Genomic DNA, 20,594 nt, shown 5'->3' with positions numbered 1-20,594 from the left:
TCCTTTGATACCAGTGGAGCAAAGGCTCTGATGGAGGGCAGCTGGTAAGCCCCAGTGGCCTAATGGATAAGGCACTGGCCTCCTAAGCCAGGGATTGTGGGTTCGAGTCCCATCTGGGGTGAGGCGGAGCAGAGTGGCGCAGCGGAAGCGTGCTGGGCCCATAACCCAGAGGTCGATGGATCGAAACCATCCTCTGCTAGGCAAACCCTTTAGGTGCCACGATAGTAGAGCCGCACACATTTTGCCTTTCACAACCCACAGCCTGACACGGGAATGAAAACTACGACCGGCAGGCTTTCACTGGGGAACGTGCAGCCATTTCCGTATCCGACTACGCACCTCCTTTGACTTGTCCTGATCATCTCATCTGCATTTTCTCAAATCTGCCTTGCAATCCAATCAAACTGCAAGGAGAGCACTGGAGCTAATGGAAATGAGCAGGCAATCAGAACTGAGGCAGAGCAGAGTGGCGCAGCGGAAGCGTGCTGGGCCCATAACCCAGAGGTCGATGGATCGAAACCATCCTCTGCTAGGCCGAGTTTTTAGATGCCTCTCCTGCGCGTTGACGCGCGCCATTTCCCTCAGAGTCTGGGCCAGCGCTGACAACGGCGAGTGGAGGGGGCTTCGGAGTGGGGAACCTGTAGCCACTTCCACGTTTATATACACGTTCACTTGACTTAGTCTTGATCTTCCCGTCACTTTACACTGTCGTGTAAAATGCAAACACCTCTTCAAACAATCTTCTGACATGGAAACATTTCAAATCAGGAAATATAGCCATGCTCACCTGCCACAGTCAGTCTGGAGTGCTTTCTGCCAGCTCAGGGCCCGAGACCCGAAAATTCAACACAGTGGCTTTGTCCGGTTATCCCGACATTTAAAACATTCCTTTGATACCAGTGGAGCAAAGGCTCTGATGGAGCGCAGCTGGTAAGCCCCAGTGGCCTAATGGATAAGGCACTGGCCTCCTAAGCCAGGGATTGTGGGTTCGAGTCCGATCTGGGGTGAGGCGGAGCAGAGTGGCGCAGCGGAAGCGTGCTGGGCCCATAACCCAGAGGTCGATGGATCGAAACCATCCTCTGCTAGGCTAACCCTTTAGGTGCCACGATAGTAGAGCCGCACACATTTAGCCTTTCTCGACCCACAGCCTGACACGGGAATGAAAACTACGACCGGCAGGCTTTCACTGGGGAACGTGCAGCCATTTCCGTATCCGACTACGCACCTCCTTTGACTTGTCCTGATCATCTCATCTGCATTTTCTCAAATCTGCCTTGCAATCCAATCAAACTGCAAGGAGAGCACTGGAGCTAATGGAAATGAGCAGGCAATCAGAACTGAGGCAGAGCAGAGTGGCGCAGCGGAAGCGTGCTGGGCCCATAACCCAGAGGTCGATGGATCGAAACCATCCTCTGCTAGGCCCAGTTTTTAGATGCCTCTCCTGCGCGTTGACGCGCGCCATTTCCCTCAGAGTCTGGGCCAGCGCTGACAACGGCGAGTGGAGGGGGCTTCGGAGTGGGGAACCTGTAGCCACTTCCACGTTTATATACACGTTCACTTGACTTAGTCTTGATCTTCCCGTCACTTTACACTGTCGTGTAAAATGCAAACACCTCTTCAAACAATCTTCTGACATGGAAACATTTCCAATCAGGAAATATAGCCATGCTCACCTGCCACAGTCAGTCTGGAGTGCTTTCTGCCAGCTCAGGGCCCGAGACCCGAAAATTCAACACAGTGGCTTTGTCCGGCTATCCCGACATTTAAAACATTCCTTTGATACCAGTGGAGCAAAGGCTCTGATGGAGCACAGCTGGTAAGCCCCAGTGGCCTAATGGATAAGGCACTGGCCTCCTAAGCCAGGGATTGTGGGTTCGAGTCCCATCTGGGGTGAGGCGGAGCAGAGTGGCGCAGCGGAAGCGTGCTGGGCCCATAACCCAGAGGTCAATGGATCGAAACCATCCTCTGCTAGGCTAACCCTTTAGGTGCCACGATAGTAGAGCCGCACACATTTAGCCTTTCACGACCCACAGCCTGACACGGGAATGAAAACTACGACCGGCAGGCTTTCACTGGGGAACGTGCAGCCATTTCCGTATCCGACTACGCACCTCCTTTGACTTGTCCTGATCATCTCATCTGCATTTTCTCAAATCTGCCTTGCAATCCAATCAAACTGCAAGGAGAGCACTGGAGCTAATGGAAATGAGCAGGCAATCAGAACTGAGGCAGAGCAGAGTGGCGCAGCGGAAGCGTGCTGGGCCCATAACCCAGAGGTCGATGGATCGAAACCATCCTCTGCTAGGCCCAGTTTTTAGATGCCTCTCCTGCGCGTTGACGCGCGCCATTTCCCTCAGAGTCTGGGCCAGCGCTGACAACGGCGAGTGGAGGGGGCTTCGGAGTGGGGAACCTGTAGCCACTTCCACGTTTATATACACGTTCACTTGACTTAGTCTTGATCTTCCCGTCACTTTACACTGTCGTGTAAAATGCAAACACCTCTTCAAACAATCTTCTGACATGGAAACATTTCAAATCAGGAAATATAGCCATGCTCACCTGCCACAGTCAGTCTGGAGTGCTTTCTGCCAGCTCAGGGCCCGAGACCCGAAAATTCAACACAGTGGCTTTGTCCGGCTATCCCGACATTTAAAACATTCCTTTGATACCAGTGGAGCAAAGGCTCTGATGGAGCACAGCTGGTAAGCCCCAGTGGCCTAATGGATAAGGCACTGGCCTCCTAAGCCAGGGATTGTGGGTTCGAGTCCCATCTGGGGTGAGGCGGAGCAGAGTGGCGCAGCGGAAGCGTGCTGGGCCCATAACCCAGAGGTCAATGGATCGAAACCATCCTCTGCTAGGCTAACCCTTTAGGTGCCACGATAGTAGAGCCGCACACATTTAGCCTTTCACGACCCACAGCCTGACACGGGAATGAAAACTACGACCGGCAGGCTTTCACTGGGGAACGTGCAGCCATTTCCGTATCCGACTACGCACCTCCTTTGACTTGTCCTGATCATCTCATCTGCATTTTCTCAAATCTGCCTTGCAATCCAATCAAACTGCAAGGAGAGCACTGGAGCTAATGGAAATGAGCAGGCAATCAGAACTGAGGCAGAGCAGAGTGGCGCAGCGGAAGCGTGCTGGGCCCATAACCCAGAGGTCGATGGATCGAAACCATCCTCTGCTAGGCCGAGTTTTTAGAGGCCTCTCCTGCGCGTTGACGCGCGCCATTTCCCTCAGAGTCTGGGCCAGCGCTGACAACGGCGAGTGGAGGGGGCTTCGGAGTGGGGAACCTGTAGCCACTTCCACGTTTATATACACGTTCACTTGACTTAGTCTTGATCTTCCCGTCACTTTACACTGTCGTGTAAAATGCAAACACCTCTTCAAACAATCTTCTGACATGGAAACATTTCAAATCAGGAAATATAGCCATGCTCACCTGCCACAGTCAGTCTGGAGTGCTTTCTGCCAGCTCAGGGCCCGAGACTCGAAAATTCAACACAGTGGCTTTGTCCGGCTATCCCGACATTTAAAAGATTCCTTTGATACCAGTGGAGCAAAGGCTCTGATGGAGCACAGCTGGTAAGCCCCAGTGGCCTAATGCATAAGGCACTGGCCTCATAAGCCAGGAATTGTGGGTTCGAGTCCCATCTGGGGTGAGGCGGAGCAGAGTGGCGCAGCGGAAGCGTGCTGGGCCCATAACCCAGAGGTCGATGGATCGAAACCATCCTCTGCTAGGCAAACCCTTTAGGTGCCACGATAGTAGAGCCGCACACATTTTGCCTTTCACAACCCACAGCCTGACACGGGAATGAAAACTACGACCGGCAGGCTTTCACTGGGGAACGTGCAGCCATTTCCGTATCCGACTACGCACCTCCTTTGACTTGTCCTGATCATCTCATCTGCATTTTCTCAAATCTGCCTTGCAATCCAATCAAACTGCAAGGAGAGCACTGGAGCTAATGGAAATGAGCAGGCAATCAGAACTGAGGCAGAGCAGAGTGGCGCAGCGGAAGCGTGCTGGGCCCATAACCCAGAGGTCGATGGATCGAAACCATCCTCTGCTAGGCCGAGTTTTTAGATGCCTCTCCTGCGCGTTGACGCGCGCCATTTCCCTCAGAGTCTGGGCCAGCGCTGACAACGGCGAGTGGAGGGGGCTTCGGAGTGGGGAACCTGTAGCCACTTCCACGTTTATATACACGTTCACTTGACTTAGTCTTGATCTTCCCGTCACTTTACACTGTCGTGTAAAATGCAAACACCTCTTCAAACAATCTTCTGACATGGAAACATTTCAAATCAGGAAATATAGCCATGCTCACCTGCCACAGTCAGTCTGGAGTGCTTTCTGCCAGCTCAGGGCCCGAGACCCGAAAATTCAACACAGTGGCTTTGTCCGGTTATCCCGACATTTAAAACATTCCTTTGATACCAGTGGAGCAAAGGCTCTGATGGAGCGCAGCTGGTAAGCCCCAGTGGCCTAATGGATAAGGCACTGGCCTCCTATGCCAGGGATTGTGGGTTCGAGTCCAATCTGGGGTGAGGCGGAGCAGAGTGGCGCAGCGGAAGCGTGCTGGGCCCATAACCCAGAGGTCGATGGATCGAAACCATCCTCTGCTAGGCAAACCCTTTAGGTGCCACGATAGTAGAGCCGCACACATTTTGCCTTTCACAACCCACAGCCTGACACGGGAATGAAAACTACGACCGGCAGGCTTTCACTTGGGAACGTGCAGCCATTTCCGTATCCGACTACGCACCTCCTTTGACTTGTCCTGATCATCTCATCTGCATTTTCTCAAATCTGCCTTGCAATCCAATCAAACTGCAAGGAGAGCACTGGAGCTAATGGAAATGAGCAGGCAATCAGAAGTGAGGCAGAGCAGAGTGGCGCAGCGGAAGCGTGCTGGGCCCATAACCCAGAGGTCGATGGATCGAAACCATCCTCTGCTAGGCCGAGTTTTTAGAGGCCTCTCCTGCGCGTTGACGCGCGCCATTTCCCTCAGAGTCTGGGCCAGCGCTGACAACGGCGAGTGGAGGGGGCTTCGGAGTGGGGAACCTGTAGCCACTTCCACGTTTATATACACGTTCACTTGACTTAGTCTTGATCTTCCCGTCACTTTACACTGTCGTGTAAAATGCAAACACCTCTTCAAACAATCTTCTGACATGGAAACATTTCAAATCAGGAAATATAGCCATGCTCACCTGCCACAGTCAGTCTGGAGTGCTTTCTGCCAGCTCAGGGCCCGAGACCCGAAAATTCAACACAGTGGCTTTGTCCGGCTATCCCGACATTCAAAACATTCCTTTGATACCAGTGGAGCAAAGGCTCTGATGAAGGGCAGCTGGTAAGCCCCAGTGGCCTAATGGATAAGGCACTGGCCTCCTAAGCCAGGGATTGTGGGTTCGAGTCCCATCTGGGGTGAGGCGGAGCAGAGTGGCGCAGCGGAAGCGTGCTGGGCCCATAACCCAGAGGTCGATGGATCGAAACCATCCTCTGCTAGGCAAACCCTTTAGGTGCCACGATAGTAGAGCCGCACACATTTTGCCTTTCACAACCCACAGCCTGACACGGGAATGAAAACTACGACCGGCAGGCTTTCACTGGGGAACGTGCAGCCATTTCCGTATCCGACTACGCACCTCCTTTGACTTGTCCTGATCATCTCATCTGCATTTTCTCAAATCTGCCTTGCAATCCAATCAAACTGCAAGGAGAGCACTGGAGCTAATGGAAATGAGCAGGCAATCAGAAGTGAGGCAGAGCAGAGTGGCGCAGCGGAAGCGTGCTGGGCCCATAACCCAGAGGTCGATGGATCGAAACCATCCTCTGCTAGGCCGAGTTTTTAGAGGCCTCTCCTGCGCGTTGACGCGCGCCATTTCCCTCAGAGTCTGGGCCAGCGCTGACAACGGCGAGTGGAGGGGGCTTCGGAGTGGGGAACCTGTAGCCACTTCCACGTTTATATACACGTTCACTTGACTTAGTCTTGATCTTCCCGTCACTTTACACTGTCGTGTAAAATGCAAACACCTCTTCAAACAATCTTCTGACATGGAAACATTTCAAATCAGGAAATATAGCCATGCTCACCTGCCACAGTCAGTCTGGAGTGCTTTCTGCCAGCTCAGGGCCCGAGACCCGAAAATTCAACACAGTGGCTTTGTCCGGCTATCCCGACATTTAAAAGATTCCTTTGATACCAGTGGAGCAAAGGCTCTGATGGAGCACAGCCAGTAAGCCCCAGTGGCCTAATGGATAAGGCACTGGCCTCCTAAGCCAGGGATTGTGGGTTCAAGTCCCATCTGGGGTGAGGTGGAGCAGAGTGGCGCAGCGGAAGCGTGCTGGGCCCATAACCCAGAGGTCAATGGATCGAAACCATCCTCTGCTAGGCTAACCCTTTAGGTGCCACGATAGTAGAGCCGCACACATTTAGCCTTTCACGACCCACAGCCTGACACGGGAATGAAAACTACGACCGGCAGGCTTTCACTGGGGAACGTGCAGCCATTTCCGTATCCGACTACGCACCTCCTTTGACTTGTCCTGATCATCTCATCTGCATTTTCTCAAATCTGCCTTGCAATCCAATCAAACTGCAAGGAGAGCACTGGAGCTAATGGAAATGAGCAGGCAATCAGAAGTGAGGCAGAGCAGAGTGGCGCAGCGGAAGCGTGCTGGGCCCATAACCCAGAGGTCGATGGATCGAAACCATCCTCTGCTAGGCCGAGTTTTTAGAGGCCTCTCCTGCGCGTTGACGCGCGCCATTTCCCTCAGAGTCTGGGCCAGCGCTGACAACGGCGAGTGGAGGGGGCTTCGGAGTGGGGAACCTGTAGCCACTTCCACGTTTATATACACGTTCACTTGACTTAGTCTTGATCTTCCCGTCACTTTACACTGTCGTGTAAAATGCAAACACCTCTTCAAACAATCTTCTGACATGGAAACATTTCAAATCAGGAAATATAGCCATGCTCACCTGCCACAGTCAGTCTGGAGTGCTTTCTGCCAGCTCAGGGCCCGAGACCCGAAAATTCAACACAGTGGCTTTGTCCGGCTATCCCGACATTCAAAACATTCCTTTGATACCAGTGGAGCAAAGGCTCTGATGAAGGGCAGCTGGTAAGCCCCAGTGGCCTAATGGATAAGGCACTGGCCTCCTAAGCCAGGGATTGTGGGTTCGAGTCCGATCTGGGGTGAGGCGGAGCAGAGTGGCGCAGCGGAAGCGTGCTGGGCCCATAACCCAGAGGTCGATGGATCGAAACCATCCTCTGCTAGGCTAACCCTTTAGGTGCCACGATAGTAGAGCCGCACACATTTAGCCTTTCTCGACCCACAGCCTGACACGGGAATGAAAACTACGACCGGCAGGCTTTCACTGGGGAACGTGCAGCCATTTCCGTATCCGACTACGCACCTCCTTTGACTTGTCCTGATCATCTCATCTGCATTTTCTCAAATCTGCCTTGCAATCCAATCAAACTGCAAGGAGAGCACTGGAGCTAATGGAAATGAGCAGGCAATCAGAACTGAGGCAGAGCAGAGTGGCGCAGCGGAAGCGTGCTGGGCCCATAACCCAGAGGTCGATGGATCGAAACCATCCTCTGCTAGGCCCAGTTTTTAGATGCCTCTCCTGCGCGTTGACGCGCGCCATTTCCCTCAGAGTCTGGGCCAGCGCTGACAACGGCGAGTGGAGGGGGCTTCGGAGTGGGGAACCTGTAGCCACTTCCACGTTTATATACACGTTCACTTGACTTAGTCTTGATCTTCCCGTCACTTTACACTGTCGTGTAAAATGCAAACACCTCTTCAAACAATCTTCTGACATGGAAACATTTCCAATCAGGAAATATAGCCATGCTCACCTGCCACAGTCAGTCTGGAGTGCTTTCTGCCAGCTCAGGGCCCGAGACCCGAAAATTCAACACAGTGGCTTTGTCCGGCTATCCCGACATTTAAAACATTCCTTTGATACCAGTGGAGCAAAGGCTCTGATGGAGCACAGCTGGTAAGCCCCAGTGGCCTAATGGATAAGGCACTGGCCTCCTAAGCCAGGGATTGTGGGTTCGAGTCCCATCTGGGGTGAGGCGGAGCAGAGTGGCGCAGCGGAAGCGTGCTGGGCCCATAACCCAGAGGTCAATGGATCGAAACCATCCTCTGCTAGGCTAACCCTTTAGGTGCCACGATAGTAGAGCCGCACACATTTAGCCTTTCACGACCCACAGCCTGACACGGGAATGAAAACTACGACCGGCAGGCTTTCACTGGGGAACGTGCAGCCATTTCCGTATCCGACTACGCACCTCCTTTGACTTGTCCTGATCATCTCATCTGCATTTTCTCAAATCTGCCTTGCAATCCAATCAAACTGCAAGGAGAGCACTGGAGCTAATGGAAATGAGCAGGCAATCAGAACTGAGGCAGAGCAGAGTGGCGCAGCGGAAGCGTGCTGGGCCCATAACCCAGAGGTCGATGGATCGAAACCATCCTCTGCTAGGCCCAGTTTTTAGATGCCTCTCCTGCGCGTTGACGCGCGCCATTTCCCTCAGAGTCTGGGCCAGCGCTGACAACGGCGAGTGGAGGGGGCTTCGGAGTGGGGAACCTGTAGCCACTTCCACGTTTATATACACGTTCACTTGACTTAGTCTTGATCTTCCCGTCACTTTACACTGTCGTGTAAAATGCAAACACCTCTTCAAACAATCTTCTGACATGGAAACATTTCAAATCAGGAAATATAGCCATGCTCACCTGCCACAGTCAGTCTGGAGTGCTTTCTGCCAGCTCAGGGCCCGAGACCCGAAAATTCAACACAGTGGCTTTGTCCGGCTATCCCGACATTTAAAACATTCCTTTGATACCAGTGGAGCAAAGGCTCTGATGGAGCACAGCTGGTAAGCCCCAGTGGCCTAATGGATAAGGCACTGGCCTCCTAAGCCAGGGATTGTGGGTTCGAGTCCCATCTGGGGTGAGGCGGAGCAGAGTGGCGCAGCGGAAGCGTGCTGGGCCCATAACCCAGAGGTCAATGGATCGAAACCATCCTCTGCTAGGCTAACCCTTTAGGTGCCACGATAGTAGAGCCGCACACATTTAGCCTTTCACGACCCACAGCCTGACACGGGAATGAAAACTACGACCGGCAGGCTTTCACTGGGGAACGTGCAGCCATTTCCGTATCCGACTACGCACCTCCTTTGACTTGTCCTGATCATCTCATCTGCATTTTCTCAAATCTGCCTTGCAATCCAATCAAACTGCAAGGAGAGCACTGGAGCTAATGGAAATGAGCAGGCAATCAGAACTGAGGCAGAGCAGAGTGGCGCAGCGGAAGCGTGCTGGGCCCATAACCCAGAGGTCGATGGATCGAAACCATCCTCTGCTAGGCCGAGTTTTTAGAGGCCTCTCCTGCGCGTTGACGCGCGCCATTTCCCTCAGAGTCTGGGCCAGCGCTGACAACGGCGAGTGGAGGGGGCTTCGGAGTGGGGAACCTGTAGCCACTTCCACGTTTATATACACGTTCACTTGACTTAGTCTTGATCTTCCCGTCACTTTACACTGTCGTGTAAAATGCAAACACCTCTTCAAACAATCTTCTGACATGGAAACATTTCAAATCAGGAAATATAGCCATGCTCACCTGCCACAGTCAGTCTGGAGTGCTTTCTGCCAGCTCAGGGCCCGAGACTCGAAAATTCAACACAGTGGCTTTGTCCGGCTATCCCGACATTTAAAAGATTCCTTTGATACCAGTGGAGCAAAGGCTCTGATGGAGCACAGCTGGTAAGCCCCAGTGGCCTAATGCATAAGGCACTGGCCTCATAAGCCAGGAATTGTGGGTTCGAGTCCCATCTGGGGTGAGGCGGAGCAGAGTGGCGCAGCGGAAGCGTGCTGGGCCCATAACCCAGAGGTCGATGGATCGAAACCATCCTCTGCTAGGCAAACCCTTTAGGTGCCACGATAGTAGAGCCGCACACATTTTGCCTTTCACAACCCACAGCCTGACACGGGAATGAAAACTACGACCGGCAGGCTTTCACTGGGGAACGTGCAGCCATTTCCGTATCCGACTACGCACCTCCTTTGACTTGTCCTGATCATCTCATCTGCATTTTCTCAAATCTGCCTTGCAATCCAATCAAACTGCAAGGAGAGCACTGGAGCTAATGGAAATGAGCAGGCAATCAGAACTGAGGCAGAGCAGAGTGGCGCAGCGGAAGCGTGCTGGGCCCATAACCCAGAGGTCGATGGATCGAAACCATCCTCTGCTAGGCCGAGTTTTTAGATGCCTCTCCTGCGCGTTGACGCGCGCCATTTCCCTCAGAGTCTGGGCCAGCGCTGACAACGGCGAGTGGAGGGGGCTTCGGAGTGGGGAACCTGTAGCCACTTCCACGTTTATATACACGTTCACTTGACTTAGTCTTGATCTTCCCGTCACTTTACACTGTCGTGTAAAATGCAAACACCTCTTCAAACAATCTTCTGACATGGAAACATTTCAAATCAGGAAATATAGCCATGCTCACCTGCCACAGTCAGTCTGGAGTGCTTTCTGCCAGCTCAGGGCCCGAGACCCGAAAATTCAACACAGTGGCTTTGTCCGGTTATCCCGACATTTAAAACATTCCTTTGATACCAGTGGAGCAAAGGCTCTGATGGAGCGCAGCTGGTAAGCCCCAGTGGCCTAATGGATAAGGCACTGGCCTCCTATGCCAGGGATTGTGGGTTCGAGTCCAATCTGGGGTGAGGCGGAGCAGAGTGGCGCAGCGGAAGCGTGCTGGGCCCATAACCCAGAGGTCGATGGATCGAAACCATCCTCTGCTAGGCAAACCCTTTAGGTGCCACGATAGTAGAGCCGCACACATTTTGCCTTTCACAACCCACAGCCTGACACGGGAATGAAAACTACGACCGGCAGGCTTTCACTTGGGAACGTGCAGCCATTTCCGTATCCGACTACGCACCTCCTTTGACTTGTCCTGATCATCTCATCTGCATTTTCTCAAATCTGCCTTGCAATCCAATCAAACTGCAAGGAGAGCACTGGAGCTAATGGAAATGAGCAGGCAATCAGAAGTGAGGCAGAGCAGAGTGGCGCAGCGGAAGCGTGCTGGGCCCATAACCCAGAGGTCGATGGATCGAAACCATCCTCTGCTAGGCCGAGTTTTTAGAGGCCTCTCCTGCGCGTTGACGCGCGCCATTTCCCTCAGAGTCTGGGCCAGCGCTGACAACGGCGAGTGGAGGGGGCTTCGGAGTGGGGAACCTGTAGCCACTTCCACGTTTATATACACGTTCACTTGACTTAGTCTTGATCTTCCCGTCACTTTACACTGTCGTGTAAAATGCAAACACCTCTTCAAACAATCTTCTGACATGGAAACATTTCAAATCAGGAAATATAGCCATGCTCACCTGCCACAGTCAGTCTGGAGTGCTTTCTGCCAGCTCAGGGCCCGAGACCCGAAAATTCAACACAGTGGCTTTGTCCGGCTATCCCGACATTCAAAACATTCCTTTGATACCAGTGGAGCAAAGGCTCTGATGAAGGGCAGCTGGTAAGCCCCAGTGGCCTAATGGATAAGGCACTGGCCTCCTAAGCCAGGGATTGTGGGTTCGAGTCCCATCTGGGGTGAGGCGGAGCAGAGTGGCGCAGCGGAAGCGTGCTGGGCCCATAACCCAGAGGTCGATGGATCGAAACCATCCTCTGCTAGGCAAACCCTTTAGGTGCCACGATAGTAGAGCCGCACACATTTTGCCTTTCACAACCCACAGCCTGACACGGGAATGAAAACTACGACCGGCAGGCTTTCACTGGGGAACGTGCAGCCATTTCCGTATCCGACTACGCACCTCCTTTGACTTGTCCTGATCATCTCATCTGCATTTTCTCAAATCTGCCTTGCAATCCAATCAAACTGCAAGGAGAGCACTGGAGCTAATGGAAATGAGCAGGCAATCAGAAGTGAGGCAGAGCAGAGTGGCGCAGCGGAAGCGTGCTGGGCCCATAACCCAGAGGTCGATGGATCGAAACCATCCTCTGCTAGGCCGAGTTTTTAGAGGCCTCTCCTGCGCGTTGACGCGCGCCATTTCCCTCAGAGTCTGGGCCAGCGCTGACAACGGCGAGTGGAGGGGGCTTCGGAGTGGGGAACCTGTAGCCACTTCCACGTTTATATACACGTTCACTTGACTTAGTCTTGATCTTCCCGTCACTTTACACTGTCGTGTAAAATGCAAACACCTCTTCAAACAATCTTCTGACATGGAAACATTTCAAATCAGGAAATATAGCCATGCTCACCTGCCACAGTCAGTCTGGAGTGCTTTCTGCCAGCTCAGGGCCCGAGACCCGAAAATTCAACACAGTGGCTTTGTCCGGCTATCCCGACATTTAAAAGATTCCTTTGATACCAGTGGAGCAAAGGCTCTGATGGAGCACAGCCAGTAAGCCCCAGTGGCCTAATGGATAAGGCACTGGCCTCCTAAGCCAGGGATTGTGGGTTCAAGTCCCATCTGGGGTGAGGTGGAGCAGAGTGGCGCAGCGGAAGCGTGCTGGGCCCATAACCCAGAGGTCAATGGATCGAAACCATCCTCTGCTAGGCTAACCCTTTAGGTGCCACGATAGTAGAGCCGCACACATTTAGCCTTTCACGACCCACAGCCTGACACGGGAATGAAAACTACGACCGGCAGGCTTTCACTGGGGAACGTGCAGCCATTTCCGTATCCGACTACGCACCTCCTTTGACTTGTCCTGATCATCTCATCTGCATTTTCTCAAATCTGCCTTGCAATCCAATCAAACTGCAAGGAGAGCACTGGAGCTAATGGAAATGAGCAGGCAATCAGAAGTGAGGCAGAGCAGAGTGGCGCAGCGGAAGCGTGCTGGGCCCATAACCCAGAGGTCGATGGATCGAAACCATCCTCTGCTAGGCCGAGTTTTTAGAGGCCTCTCCTGCGCGTTGACGCGCGCCATTTCCCTCAGAGTCTGGGCCAGCGCTGACAACGGCGAGTGGAGGGGGCTTCGGAGTGGGGAACCTGTAGCCACTTCCACGTTTATATACACGTTCACTTGACTTAGTCTTGATCTTCCCGTCACTTTACACTGTCGTGTAAAATGCAAACACCTCTTCAAACAATCTTCTGACATGGAAACATTTCAAATCAGGAAATATAGCCATGCTCACCTGCCACAGTCAGTCTGGAGTGCTTTCTGCCAGCTCAGGGCCCGAGACCCGAAAATTCAACACAGTGGCTTTGTCCGGCTATCCCGACATTCAAAACATTCCTTTGATACCAGTGGAGCAAAGGCTCTGATGAAGGGCAGCTGGTAAGCCCCAGTGGCCTAATGGATAAGGCACTGGCCTCCTAAGCCAGGGATTGTGGGTTCGAGTCCGATCTGGGGTGAGGCGGAGCAGAGTGGCGCAGCGGAAGCGTGCTGGGCCCATAACCCAGAGGTCGATGGATCGAAACCATCCTCTGCTAGGCTAACCCTTTAGGTGCCACGATAGTAGAGCCGCACACATTTAGCCTTTCTCGACCCACAGCCTGACACGGGAATGAAAACTACGACCGGCAGGCTTTCACTGGGGAACGTGCAGCCATTTCCGTATCCGACTACGCACCTCCTTTGACTTGTCCTGATCATCTCATCTGCATTTTCTCAAATCTGCCTTGCAATCCAATCAAACTGCAAGGAGAGCACTGGAGCTAATGGAAATGAGCAGGCAATCAGAACTGAGGCAGAGCAGAGTGGCGCAGCGGAAGCGTGCTGGGCCCATAACCCAGAGGTCGATGGATCGAAACCATCCTCTGCTAGGCCCAGTTTTTAGATGCCTCTCCTGCGCGTTGACGCGCGCCATTTCCCTCAGAGTCTGGGCCAGCGCTGACAACGGCGAGTGGAGGGGGCTTCGGAGTGGGGAACCTGTAGCCACTTCCACGTTTATATACACGTTCACTTGACTTAGTCTTGATCTTCCCGTCACTTTACACTGTCGTGTAAAATGCAAACACCTCTTCAAACAATCTTCTGACATGGAAACATTTCAAATCAGGAAATATAGCCATGCTCACCTGCCACAGTCAGTCTGGAGTGCTTTCTGCCAGCTCAGGGCCCGAGACCCGAAAATTCAACACAGTGGCTTTGTCCGGCTATCCCGACATTTAAAAGATTCCTTTGATACCAGTGGAGCAAAGGCTCTGATGGAGCACAGCTGGTAAGCCCCAGTGGCCTAATGGATAAGGCACTGGCCTCCTAAGCCAGGGATTGTGGGTTCGAGTCCCATCTGGGGTGAGGCGGAGCAGAGTGGCGCAGCGGAAGCGTGCTGGGCCCATAACCCAGAGGTCAATGGATCGAAACCATCCTCTGCTAGGCTAACCCTTTAGGTGCCACGATAGTAGAGCCGCACACATTTAGCCTTTCACGACCCACAGCCTGACACGGGAATGAAAACTACGACCGGCAGGCTTTCACTGGGGAACGTGCAGCCATTTCCGTATCCGACTACGCACCTCCTTTGACTTGTCCTGATCATCTCATCTGCATTTTCTCAAATCTGCCTTGCAATCCAATCAAACTGCAAGGAGAGCACTGGAGCTAATGGAAATGAGCAGGCAATCAGAACTGAGGCAGAGCAGAGTGGCGCAGCGGAAGCGTGCTGGGCCCATAACCCAGAGGTCGATGGATCGAAACCATCCTCTGCTAGGCCGAGTTTTTAGAGGCCTCTCCTGCGCGTTGACGCGCGCCATTTCCCTCAGAGTCTGGGCCAGCGCTGACAACGGCGAGTGGAGGGGGCTTCGGAGTGGGGAACCTGTAGCCACTTCCACGTTTATATACACGTTCACTTGACTTAGTCTTGATCTTCCCGTCACTTTACACTGTCGTGTAAAATGCAAACACCTCTTCAAACAATCTTCTGACATGGAAACATTTCAAATCAGGAAATATAGCCATGCTCACCTGCCACAGTCAGTCTGGAGTGCTTTCTGCCAGCTCAGGGCCCGAGACCCGAAAATTCAACACAGTGGCTTTGTCCGGCTATCCCGACATTTAAAACATTCCTTTGATACCAGTGGAGCAAAGGCTCTGATGGAGGGCAGCTGGTAAGCCCCAGTGGCCTAATGGATAAGGCACTGGCCTCCTAAGCCAGGGATTGTGGGTTCGAGTCCAATCTGGGGTGAGGCGGAGCAGAGTGGCGCAGCGGAAGCGTGCTGGGCCCATAACCCAGAGGTCGATGGATCGAAACCATCCTCTGCTAGGCTAACCCTTTAGGTGCCACGATAGTAGAGCCGCACACATTTAGCCTTTCTCGACCCACAGCCTGACACGGGAATGAAAACTACGACCGGCAGGCTTTCACTGGGGAACGTGCAGCCATTTCCGTATCCGACTACGCACCTCCTTTGACTTGTCCTGATCATCTCATCTGCATTTTCTCAAATCTGCCTTGCAATCCAATCAAACTGCAAGGAGTGCACTGGAGCTAATGGAAATGAGCAGGCAATCAGAACTGAGGCAGAGCAGAGTGGCGCAGCGGAAGCGTGCTGGGCCCATAACCCAGAGGTCGATGGATCGAAACCATCCTCTGCTAGGCCCAGTTTTTAGATGCCTCTCCTGCGCGTTGACGCGCGCCATTTCCCTCAGAGTCTGGGCCAGCGCTGACAACGGCGAGTGGAGGGGGCTTCGGAGTGGGGAACCTGTAGCCACTTCCACGTTTATATACACGTTCACTTGACTTAGTCTTGATCTTCCCGTCACTTTACACTGTCGTGTAAAATGCAAACACCTCTTCAAACAATCTTCTGACATGGAAACATTTCCAATCAGGAAATATAGCCATGCTCACCTGCCACAGTCAGTCTGGAGTGCTTTCTGCCAGCTCAGGGCCCGAGACCCGAAAATTCAACACAGTGGCTTTGTCCGGCTATCCCGACATTTAAAACATTCCTTTGATACCAGTGGAGCAAAGGCTCTGATGGAGGGCAGCTGGTAAGCCCCAGTGGCCTAATGGATAAGGCACTGGCCTCCTAAGCCAGGGATTGTGGGTTCGAGTCCCATCTGGGGTGAGGCGGAGCAGAGTGGCGCAGCGGAAGCGTGCTGGGCCCATAACCCAGAGGTCGATGGATCGAAACCATCCTCTGCTAGGCTAACCCTTTAGGAGCCACGATAGTAGAGCCGCACACATTTTGCCTTTCACAACCCACAGCCTGACACGGGAATGAAAACTACGACCGGCAGGCTTTCACTGGGGAACGTGCAGCCATTTCCGTATCCGACTACGCACCTCCTTTGACTTGTCCTGATCATCTCATCTGCATTTTCTCAAATCTGCCTTGCAATCCAATCAAACTGCAAGGAGAGCACTGGAGCTAATGGAAATGAGCAGGCAATCAGAACTGAGGCAGAGCAGAGTGGCGCAGCGGAAGCGTGCTGGGCCCATAACCCAGAGGTCGATGGATCGAAACCATCCTCTGCTAGGCCCAGTTTTTAGATGCCTCTCCTGCGCGTTGACGCGCGCCATTTCCCTCAGAGTCTGGGCCAGCGCTGACAACGGCGAGTGGAGGGGGCTTCGGAGTGGGGAACCTGTAGCCACTTCCACGTTTATATACATGTTCACTTGACTTAGTCTTGATCTTCCCGTCACTTTACACTGTCGTGTAAAATGCAAACACCTCTTCAAACAATCTTCTGACATGGAAACATTTCAAATCAGGAAATATAGCCATGCTCACCTGCCACAGTCAGTCTGGAGTGCTTTCTGCCAGCTCAGGGCCCGAGACCCGAAAATTCAACACAGTGGCTTTGTCCGGCTATCCCGACATTTAAAACATTCCTTTGATACCAGTGGAGCAAAGGCTCTGATGGAGGGCAGCTGGTAAGCCCCAGTGGCCTAATGGATAAGGCACTGGCCTCCTAAGCCAGGGATTGTGGGTTCGAGACCCATCTGGGGTGAGGCGGAGCAGAGTGGCGCAGCGGAAGCGTGCTGGGCCCATAACCCAGAGGTCGATGGATCGAAACCATCCTCTGCTAGGCTAACCCTTTAGGTGCCACGATAGTAGAGCCGCACACATTTAGCCTTTCTCGACCCACAGCCTGACACGGGAATGAAAACTACGACCGGCAGGCTTTCACTGGGGAACGTGCAGCCATTTCCGTATCCGACTACGCACCTCCTTTGACTTGTCCTGATCATCTCATCTGCATTTTCTCAAATCTGCCTTGCAATCCAATCAAACTGCAAGGAGAGCACTGGAGCTAATGGAAATGAGCAGGCAATCAGAACTGAGGCAGAGCAGAGTGGCGCAGCGGAAGCGTGCTGGGCCCATAACCCAGAGGTCGATGGATCGAAACCATCCTCTGCTAGGCCCAGTTTTTAGATGCCTCTCCTGCGCGTTGACGCGCGCCATTTCCCTCAGAGTCTGGGCCAGCGCTGACAACGGCGAGTGGAGGGGGCTTCGGAGTGGGGAACCTGTAGCCACTTCCACGTTTATATACACGTTCACTTGACTTAGTCTTGATCTTCCCGTCACTTTACACTGTCGTGTAAAATGCAAACACCTCTTCAAACAATCTTCTGACATGGAAACATTTCAAATCAGGAAATATAGCCATGCTCACCTGCCACAGTCAGTCTGGAGTGCTTTCTGCCAGCTCAGGGCCCGAGACCCGAAAATTCAACACAGTGGCTTTGTCCGGCTATCCCGACATTTAAAACATTCCTTTGATACCAGTGGAGCAAAGGCTCTGATGGAGGGCAGCTGGTAAGCCCCAGTGGCCTAATGGATAAGGCACTGGCCTCCTAAGCCAGGGATTGTGGGTTCGAGTCCAATCTGGGGTGAGGCGGAGCAGAGTGGCGCAGCGGAAGCGTGCTGGGCCCATAACCCAGAGGTCGATGGATCGAAACCATCCTCTGCTAGGCTAACCCTTTAGGTGCCACGATAGTAGAGCCGCACACATTTAGCCTTTCTCGACCCACAGCCTGACACGGGAATGAAAACTACGACCGGCAGGCTTTCACTGGGGAACGTGCAGCCATTTCCGTATCCGACTACGCACCTCCTTTGACTTGTCCTGATCATCTCATCTGCATTTTCTCAAATCTGCCTTGCAATCCAATCAAACTGCAAGGAGTGCACTGGAGCTAATGGAAATGAGCAGGCAATCAGAACTGAGGCAGAGCAGAGTGGCGCAGCGGAAGCGTGCTGGGCCCATAACCCAGAGGTCGATGGATCGAAACCATCCTCTGCTAGGCCCAGTTTTTAGATGCCTCTCCTGCGCGTTGACGCGCGCCATTTCCCTCAGAGTCTGGGCCAGCGCTGACAACGGCGAGTGGAGGGGGCTTCGGAGTGGGGAACCTGTAGCCACTTCCACGTTTATATACACGTTCACTTGACTTAGTCTTGATCTTCCCGTCACTTTACACTGTCGTGTAAAATGCAAACACCTCTTCAAACAATCTTCTGACATGGAAACATTTCCAATCAGGAAATATAGCCATGCTCACCTGCCACAGTCAGTCTGGAGTGCTTTCTGCCAGCTCAGGGCCCGAGACCCGAAAATTCAACACAGTGGCTTTGTCCGGCTATCCCGACATTTAAAACATTCCTTTGATACCAGTGGAGCAAAGGCTCTGATGGAGGGCAGCTGGTAAGCCCCAGTGGCCTAATGGATAAGGCACTGGCCTCCTAAGCCAGGGATTGTGGGTTCGAGTCCCATCTGGGGTGAGGCGGAGCAGAGTGGCGCAGCGGAAGCGTGCTGGGCCCATAACCCAGAGGTCGATGGATCGAAACCATCCTCTGCTAGGCTAACCCTTTAGGAGCCACGATAGTAGAGCCGCACACATTTTGCCTTTCACAACCCACAGCCTGACACGGGAATGAAAACTACGACCGGCAGGCTTTCACTGGGGAACGTGCAGCCATTTCCGTATCCGACTACGCACCTCCTTTGACTTGTCCTGATCATCTCATCTGCATTTTCTCAAATCTGCCTTGCAATCCAATCAAACTGCAAGGAGAGCACTGGAGCTAATGGAAATGAGCAGGCAATCAGAACTGAGGCAGAGCAGAGTGGCGCAGCGGAAGCGTGCTGGGCCCATAACCCAGAGGTCGATGGATCGAAACCATCCTCTGCTAGGCCCAGTTTTTAGATGCCTCTCCTGCGCGTTGACGCGCGCCATTTCCCTCAGAGTCTGGGCCAGCGCTGACAACGGCGAGTGGAGGGGGCTTCGGAGTGGGGAACCTGTAGCCACTTCCACGTTTATATACACGTTCACTTGACTTAGTCTTGATCTTCCCGTCACTTTACACTGTCGTGTAAAATGCAAACACCTCTTCAAACAATCTTCTGACATGGAAACATTTCAAATCAGGAAATATAGCCATGCTCACCTGCCACAGTCAGTCTGGAGTGCTTTCTGCCAGCTCAGGGCCCGAGACCCGAAAATTCAACACAGTGGCTTTGTCCGGCTATCCCGACATTTAAAACATTCCTTTGATACCAGTGGAGCAAAGGCTCTGATGGAGGGCAGCTGGTAAGCCCCAGTGGCCTAATGGATAAGGCACTGGCCTCCTAAGCCAGGGATTGTGGGTTCGAGACCCATCTGGGGTGAGGCGGAGCAGAGTGGCGCAGCGGAAGCGTGCTGGGCCCATAACCCAGAGGTCGATGGATCGAAACCATCCTCTGCTAGGCTAACCCTTTAGGTGCCACGATAGTAGAGCCGCACACATTTAGCCTTTCTCGACCCACAGCCTGACACGGGAATGAAAACTACGACCGGCAGGCTTTCACTGGGGAACGTGCAGCCATTTCCGTATCCGACTACGCACCTCCTTTGACTTGTCCTGATCATCTCATCTGCATTTTCTCAAATCTGCCTTGCAATCCAATCAAACTGCAAGGAGAGCACTGGAGCTAATGGAAATGAGCAGGCAATCAGAACTGAGGCAGAGCAGAGTGGCGCAGCGGAAGCGTGCTGGGCCCATAACCCAGAGGTCGATGGATCGAAACCATCCTCTGCTAGGCCCAGTTTTTAGATGCCTCTCCTGCGCGTTGACGCGCGCCATTTCCCTCAGAGTCTGGGCCAGCGCTGACAACGGCGAGTGGAGGGGGCTTCGGAGTGGGGAACCTGTAGCCACTTCCACGTTTATATACACGTTCACTTGACTTAGTCTTGATCTTCCCGTCACTTTACACTGTCGTGTAAAATGCAAACACCTCTTCAAACAATCTTCTGACATGGAAACATTTCAAATCAGGAAATATAGCCATGCTCACCTGCCACAGTCAGTCTGGAGTGCTTTCTGCCAGCTCAGGGCCCGAGACCCGAAAATTCAACACAGTGGCTTTGTCCGGCTATCCCGACATTTAAAACATTCCTTTGATACCAGTGGAGCAAAGGCTCTGATGGAGGGCAGCTGGTAAGCCCCAGTGGCCTAATGGATAAGGCACTGGCCTCCTAAGCCAGGGATTGTGGGTTCGAGACCCATCTGGGGTGAGGCGGAGCAGTGTGGCGCAGCGGAAGCGTGCTGTGCCCATAACCCAGAGGTCGATGGATCGAAACCATCCTCTGCTAGGCTAACCCTTTAGGTG

The 20,594-nt window shown here is 53.1% G+C and overlaps 49 non-coding genes across 49 annotated transcripts; all 49 read left to right on the top strand.

Annotated features, from left to right (window-relative positions):
• The first annotated feature begins 48 nt into the window (after window positions 1-48).
• On the top strand, window positions 49-121 carry trnar-ccu (transfer RNA arginine (anticodon CCU)). The gene has a single exon. It is a non-coding gene; the product is annotated as a tRNA-Arg (tRNA).
• Window positions 122-934: 813 nt separating this feature from the next.
• Window positions 935-1,007, top strand: trnar-ccu (transfer RNA arginine (anticodon CCU)). Its single transcript has one exon. It is a non-coding gene; the product is annotated as a tRNA-Arg (tRNA).
• An 813-nt stretch (window positions 1,008-1,820) lies between these two features.
• On the top strand, window positions 1,821-1,893 carry trnar-ccu (transfer RNA arginine (anticodon CCU)). Its single transcript has one exon. It is a non-coding gene; the product is annotated as a tRNA-Arg (tRNA).
• Window positions 1,894-2,706: 813 nt separating this feature from the next.
• trnar-ccu (transfer RNA arginine (anticodon CCU)) lies at window positions 2,707-2,779 on the top strand. Its single transcript has one exon. It is a non-coding gene; the product is annotated as a tRNA-Arg (tRNA).
• A 1,699-nt stretch (window positions 2,780-4,478) lies between these two features.
• Window positions 4,479-4,551, top strand: trnar-ccu (transfer RNA arginine (anticodon CCU)). Its single transcript has one exon. It is a non-coding gene; the product is annotated as a tRNA-Arg (tRNA).
• An 813-nt stretch (window positions 4,552-5,364) lies between these two features.
• trnar-ccu (transfer RNA arginine (anticodon CCU)) lies at window positions 5,365-5,437 on the top strand. The gene has a single exon. It is a non-coding gene; the product is annotated as a tRNA-Arg (tRNA).
• An 813-nt stretch (window positions 5,438-6,250) lies between these two features.
• Window positions 6,251-6,323, top strand: trnar-ccu (transfer RNA arginine (anticodon CCU)). Its single transcript has one exon. It is a non-coding gene; the product is annotated as a tRNA-Arg (tRNA).
• Window positions 6,324-6,662: 339 nt separating this feature from the next.
• trnam-cau (transfer RNA methionine (anticodon CAU)) lies at window positions 6,663-6,734 on the top strand. The gene has a single exon. It is a non-coding gene; the product is annotated as a tRNA-Met (tRNA).
• A 402-nt stretch (window positions 6,735-7,136) lies between these two features.
• trnar-ccu (transfer RNA arginine (anticodon CCU)) lies at window positions 7,137-7,209 on the top strand. The gene has a single exon. It is a non-coding gene; the product is annotated as a tRNA-Arg (tRNA).
• Window positions 7,210-7,215: 6 nt separating this feature from the next.
• trnam-cau (transfer RNA methionine (anticodon CAU)) lies at window positions 7,216-7,287 on the top strand. The gene has a single exon. It is a non-coding gene; the product is annotated as a tRNA-Met (tRNA).
• Window positions 7,288-7,548: 261 nt separating this feature from the next.
• Window positions 7,549-7,620, top strand: trnam-cau (transfer RNA methionine (anticodon CAU)). Its single transcript has one exon. It is a non-coding gene; the product is annotated as a tRNA-Met (tRNA).
• A 402-nt stretch (window positions 7,621-8,022) lies between these two features.
• trnar-ccu (transfer RNA arginine (anticodon CCU)) lies at window positions 8,023-8,095 on the top strand. The gene has a single exon. It is a non-coding gene; the product is annotated as a tRNA-Arg (tRNA).
• A 339-nt stretch (window positions 8,096-8,434) lies between these two features.
• On the top strand, window positions 8,435-8,506 carry trnam-cau (transfer RNA methionine (anticodon CAU)). Its single transcript has one exon. It is a non-coding gene; the product is annotated as a tRNA-Met (tRNA).
• A 402-nt stretch (window positions 8,507-8,908) lies between these two features.
• On the top strand, window positions 8,909-8,981 carry trnar-ccu (transfer RNA arginine (anticodon CCU)). Its single transcript has one exon. It is a non-coding gene; the product is annotated as a tRNA-Arg (tRNA).
• Window positions 8,982-9,320: 339 nt separating this feature from the next.
• trnam-cau (transfer RNA methionine (anticodon CAU)) lies at window positions 9,321-9,392 on the top strand. Its single transcript has one exon. It is a non-coding gene; the product is annotated as a tRNA-Met (tRNA).
• A 481-nt stretch (window positions 9,393-9,873) lies between these two features.
• trnam-cau (transfer RNA methionine (anticodon CAU)) lies at window positions 9,874-9,945 on the top strand. The gene has a single exon. It is a non-coding gene; the product is annotated as a tRNA-Met (tRNA).
• A 261-nt stretch (window positions 9,946-10,206) lies between these two features.
• Window positions 10,207-10,278, top strand: trnam-cau (transfer RNA methionine (anticodon CAU)). Its single transcript has one exon. It is a non-coding gene; the product is annotated as a tRNA-Met (tRNA).
• Window positions 10,279-10,680: 402 nt separating this feature from the next.
• trnar-ccu (transfer RNA arginine (anticodon CCU)) lies at window positions 10,681-10,753 on the top strand. The gene has a single exon. It is a non-coding gene; the product is annotated as a tRNA-Arg (tRNA).
• Window positions 10,754-10,759: 6 nt separating this feature from the next.
• On the top strand, window positions 10,760-10,831 carry trnam-cau (transfer RNA methionine (anticodon CAU)). The gene has a single exon. It is a non-coding gene; the product is annotated as a tRNA-Met (tRNA).
• Window positions 10,832-11,092: 261 nt separating this feature from the next.
• Window positions 11,093-11,164, top strand: trnam-cau (transfer RNA methionine (anticodon CAU)). The gene has a single exon. It is a non-coding gene; the product is annotated as a tRNA-Met (tRNA).
• Window positions 11,165-11,566: 402 nt separating this feature from the next.
• Window positions 11,567-11,639, top strand: trnar-ccu (transfer RNA arginine (anticodon CCU)). The gene has a single exon. It is a non-coding gene; the product is annotated as a tRNA-Arg (tRNA).
• Window positions 11,640-11,645: 6 nt separating this feature from the next.
• trnam-cau (transfer RNA methionine (anticodon CAU)) lies at window positions 11,646-11,717 on the top strand. The gene has a single exon. It is a non-coding gene; the product is annotated as a tRNA-Met (tRNA).
• A 261-nt stretch (window positions 11,718-11,978) lies between these two features.
• On the top strand, window positions 11,979-12,050 carry trnam-cau (transfer RNA methionine (anticodon CAU)). The gene has a single exon. It is a non-coding gene; the product is annotated as a tRNA-Met (tRNA).
• Window positions 12,051-12,452: 402 nt separating this feature from the next.
• trnar-ccu (transfer RNA arginine (anticodon CCU)) lies at window positions 12,453-12,525 on the top strand. Its single transcript has one exon. It is a non-coding gene; the product is annotated as a tRNA-Arg (tRNA).
• Window positions 12,526-12,864: 339 nt separating this feature from the next.
• trnam-cau (transfer RNA methionine (anticodon CAU)) lies at window positions 12,865-12,936 on the top strand. Its single transcript has one exon. It is a non-coding gene; the product is annotated as a tRNA-Met (tRNA).
• A 402-nt stretch (window positions 12,937-13,338) lies between these two features.
• trnar-ccu (transfer RNA arginine (anticodon CCU)) lies at window positions 13,339-13,411 on the top strand. Its single transcript has one exon. It is a non-coding gene; the product is annotated as a tRNA-Arg (tRNA).
• A 6-nt stretch (window positions 13,412-13,417) lies between these two features.
• Window positions 13,418-13,489, top strand: trnam-cau (transfer RNA methionine (anticodon CAU)). The gene has a single exon. It is a non-coding gene; the product is annotated as a tRNA-Met (tRNA).
• Window positions 13,490-13,750: 261 nt separating this feature from the next.
• On the top strand, window positions 13,751-13,822 carry trnam-cau (transfer RNA methionine (anticodon CAU)). The gene has a single exon. It is a non-coding gene; the product is annotated as a tRNA-Met (tRNA).
• Window positions 13,823-14,224: 402 nt separating this feature from the next.
• Window positions 14,225-14,297, top strand: trnar-ccu (transfer RNA arginine (anticodon CCU)). The gene has a single exon. It is a non-coding gene; the product is annotated as a tRNA-Arg (tRNA).
• A 339-nt stretch (window positions 14,298-14,636) lies between these two features.
• Window positions 14,637-14,708, top strand: trnam-cau (transfer RNA methionine (anticodon CAU)). Its single transcript has one exon. It is a non-coding gene; the product is annotated as a tRNA-Met (tRNA).
• A 402-nt stretch (window positions 14,709-15,110) lies between these two features.
• On the top strand, window positions 15,111-15,183 carry trnar-ccu (transfer RNA arginine (anticodon CCU)). Its single transcript has one exon. It is a non-coding gene; the product is annotated as a tRNA-Arg (tRNA).
• Window positions 15,184-15,189: 6 nt separating this feature from the next.
• trnam-cau (transfer RNA methionine (anticodon CAU)) lies at window positions 15,190-15,261 on the top strand. Its single transcript has one exon. It is a non-coding gene; the product is annotated as a tRNA-Met (tRNA).
• A 261-nt stretch (window positions 15,262-15,522) lies between these two features.
• trnam-cau (transfer RNA methionine (anticodon CAU)) lies at window positions 15,523-15,594 on the top strand. Its single transcript has one exon. It is a non-coding gene; the product is annotated as a tRNA-Met (tRNA).
• A 402-nt stretch (window positions 15,595-15,996) lies between these two features.
• trnar-ccu (transfer RNA arginine (anticodon CCU)) lies at window positions 15,997-16,069 on the top strand. Its single transcript has one exon. It is a non-coding gene; the product is annotated as a tRNA-Arg (tRNA).
• A 6-nt stretch (window positions 16,070-16,075) lies between these two features.
• Window positions 16,076-16,147, top strand: trnam-cau (transfer RNA methionine (anticodon CAU)). Its single transcript has one exon. It is a non-coding gene; the product is annotated as a tRNA-Met (tRNA).
• Window positions 16,148-16,408: 261 nt separating this feature from the next.
• Window positions 16,409-16,480, top strand: trnam-cau (transfer RNA methionine (anticodon CAU)). The gene has a single exon. It is a non-coding gene; the product is annotated as a tRNA-Met (tRNA).
• Window positions 16,481-16,882: 402 nt separating this feature from the next.
• Window positions 16,883-16,955, top strand: trnar-ccu (transfer RNA arginine (anticodon CCU)). The gene has a single exon. It is a non-coding gene; the product is annotated as a tRNA-Arg (tRNA).
• A 6-nt stretch (window positions 16,956-16,961) lies between these two features.
• Window positions 16,962-17,033, top strand: trnam-cau (transfer RNA methionine (anticodon CAU)). Its single transcript has one exon. It is a non-coding gene; the product is annotated as a tRNA-Met (tRNA).
• Window positions 17,034-17,294: 261 nt separating this feature from the next.
• trnam-cau (transfer RNA methionine (anticodon CAU)) lies at window positions 17,295-17,366 on the top strand. Its single transcript has one exon. It is a non-coding gene; the product is annotated as a tRNA-Met (tRNA).
• A 402-nt stretch (window positions 17,367-17,768) lies between these two features.
• Window positions 17,769-17,841, top strand: trnar-ccu (transfer RNA arginine (anticodon CCU)). Its single transcript has one exon. It is a non-coding gene; the product is annotated as a tRNA-Arg (tRNA).
• Window positions 17,842-17,847: 6 nt separating this feature from the next.
• Window positions 17,848-17,919, top strand: trnam-cau (transfer RNA methionine (anticodon CAU)). The gene has a single exon. It is a non-coding gene; the product is annotated as a tRNA-Met (tRNA).
• A 261-nt stretch (window positions 17,920-18,180) lies between these two features.
• On the top strand, window positions 18,181-18,252 carry trnam-cau (transfer RNA methionine (anticodon CAU)). Its single transcript has one exon. It is a non-coding gene; the product is annotated as a tRNA-Met (tRNA).
• Window positions 18,253-18,654: 402 nt separating this feature from the next.
• Window positions 18,655-18,727, top strand: trnar-ccu (transfer RNA arginine (anticodon CCU)). Its single transcript has one exon. It is a non-coding gene; the product is annotated as a tRNA-Arg (tRNA).
• Window positions 18,728-18,733: 6 nt separating this feature from the next.
• On the top strand, window positions 18,734-18,805 carry trnam-cau (transfer RNA methionine (anticodon CAU)). Its single transcript has one exon. It is a non-coding gene; the product is annotated as a tRNA-Met (tRNA).
• A 261-nt stretch (window positions 18,806-19,066) lies between these two features.
• On the top strand, window positions 19,067-19,138 carry trnam-cau (transfer RNA methionine (anticodon CAU)). The gene has a single exon. It is a non-coding gene; the product is annotated as a tRNA-Met (tRNA).
• A 402-nt stretch (window positions 19,139-19,540) lies between these two features.
• On the top strand, window positions 19,541-19,613 carry trnar-ccu (transfer RNA arginine (anticodon CCU)). Its single transcript has one exon. It is a non-coding gene; the product is annotated as a tRNA-Arg (tRNA).
• Window positions 19,614-19,619: 6 nt separating this feature from the next.
• Window positions 19,620-19,691, top strand: trnam-cau (transfer RNA methionine (anticodon CAU)). Its single transcript has one exon. It is a non-coding gene; the product is annotated as a tRNA-Met (tRNA).
• A 261-nt stretch (window positions 19,692-19,952) lies between these two features.
• On the top strand, window positions 19,953-20,024 carry trnam-cau (transfer RNA methionine (anticodon CAU)). The gene has a single exon. It is a non-coding gene; the product is annotated as a tRNA-Met (tRNA).
• Window positions 20,025-20,426: 402 nt separating this feature from the next.
• Window positions 20,427-20,499, top strand: trnar-ccu (transfer RNA arginine (anticodon CCU)). Its single transcript has one exon. It is a non-coding gene; the product is annotated as a tRNA-Arg (tRNA).
• The last annotated feature ends 95 nt before the right edge of the window (window positions 20,500-20,594 follow it).

Source organism: Alosa pseudoharengus, unplaced genomic scaffold (assembly GCF_046254945.1).
Source record: "Alosa pseudoharengus isolate Yale_2024_CS ecotype anadromous, Long Island Sound unplaced genomic scaffold, YU_APseudo_1.1 YU_APseudo_1.1_scf_23, whole genome shotgun sequence".
Lineage (NCBI taxonomy): Eukaryota > Metazoa > Chordata > Actinopteri > Clupeiformes > Clupeidae > Alosa > Alosa pseudoharengus.
This window is presented reverse-complemented; position numbering and strand designations above follow the sequence as displayed.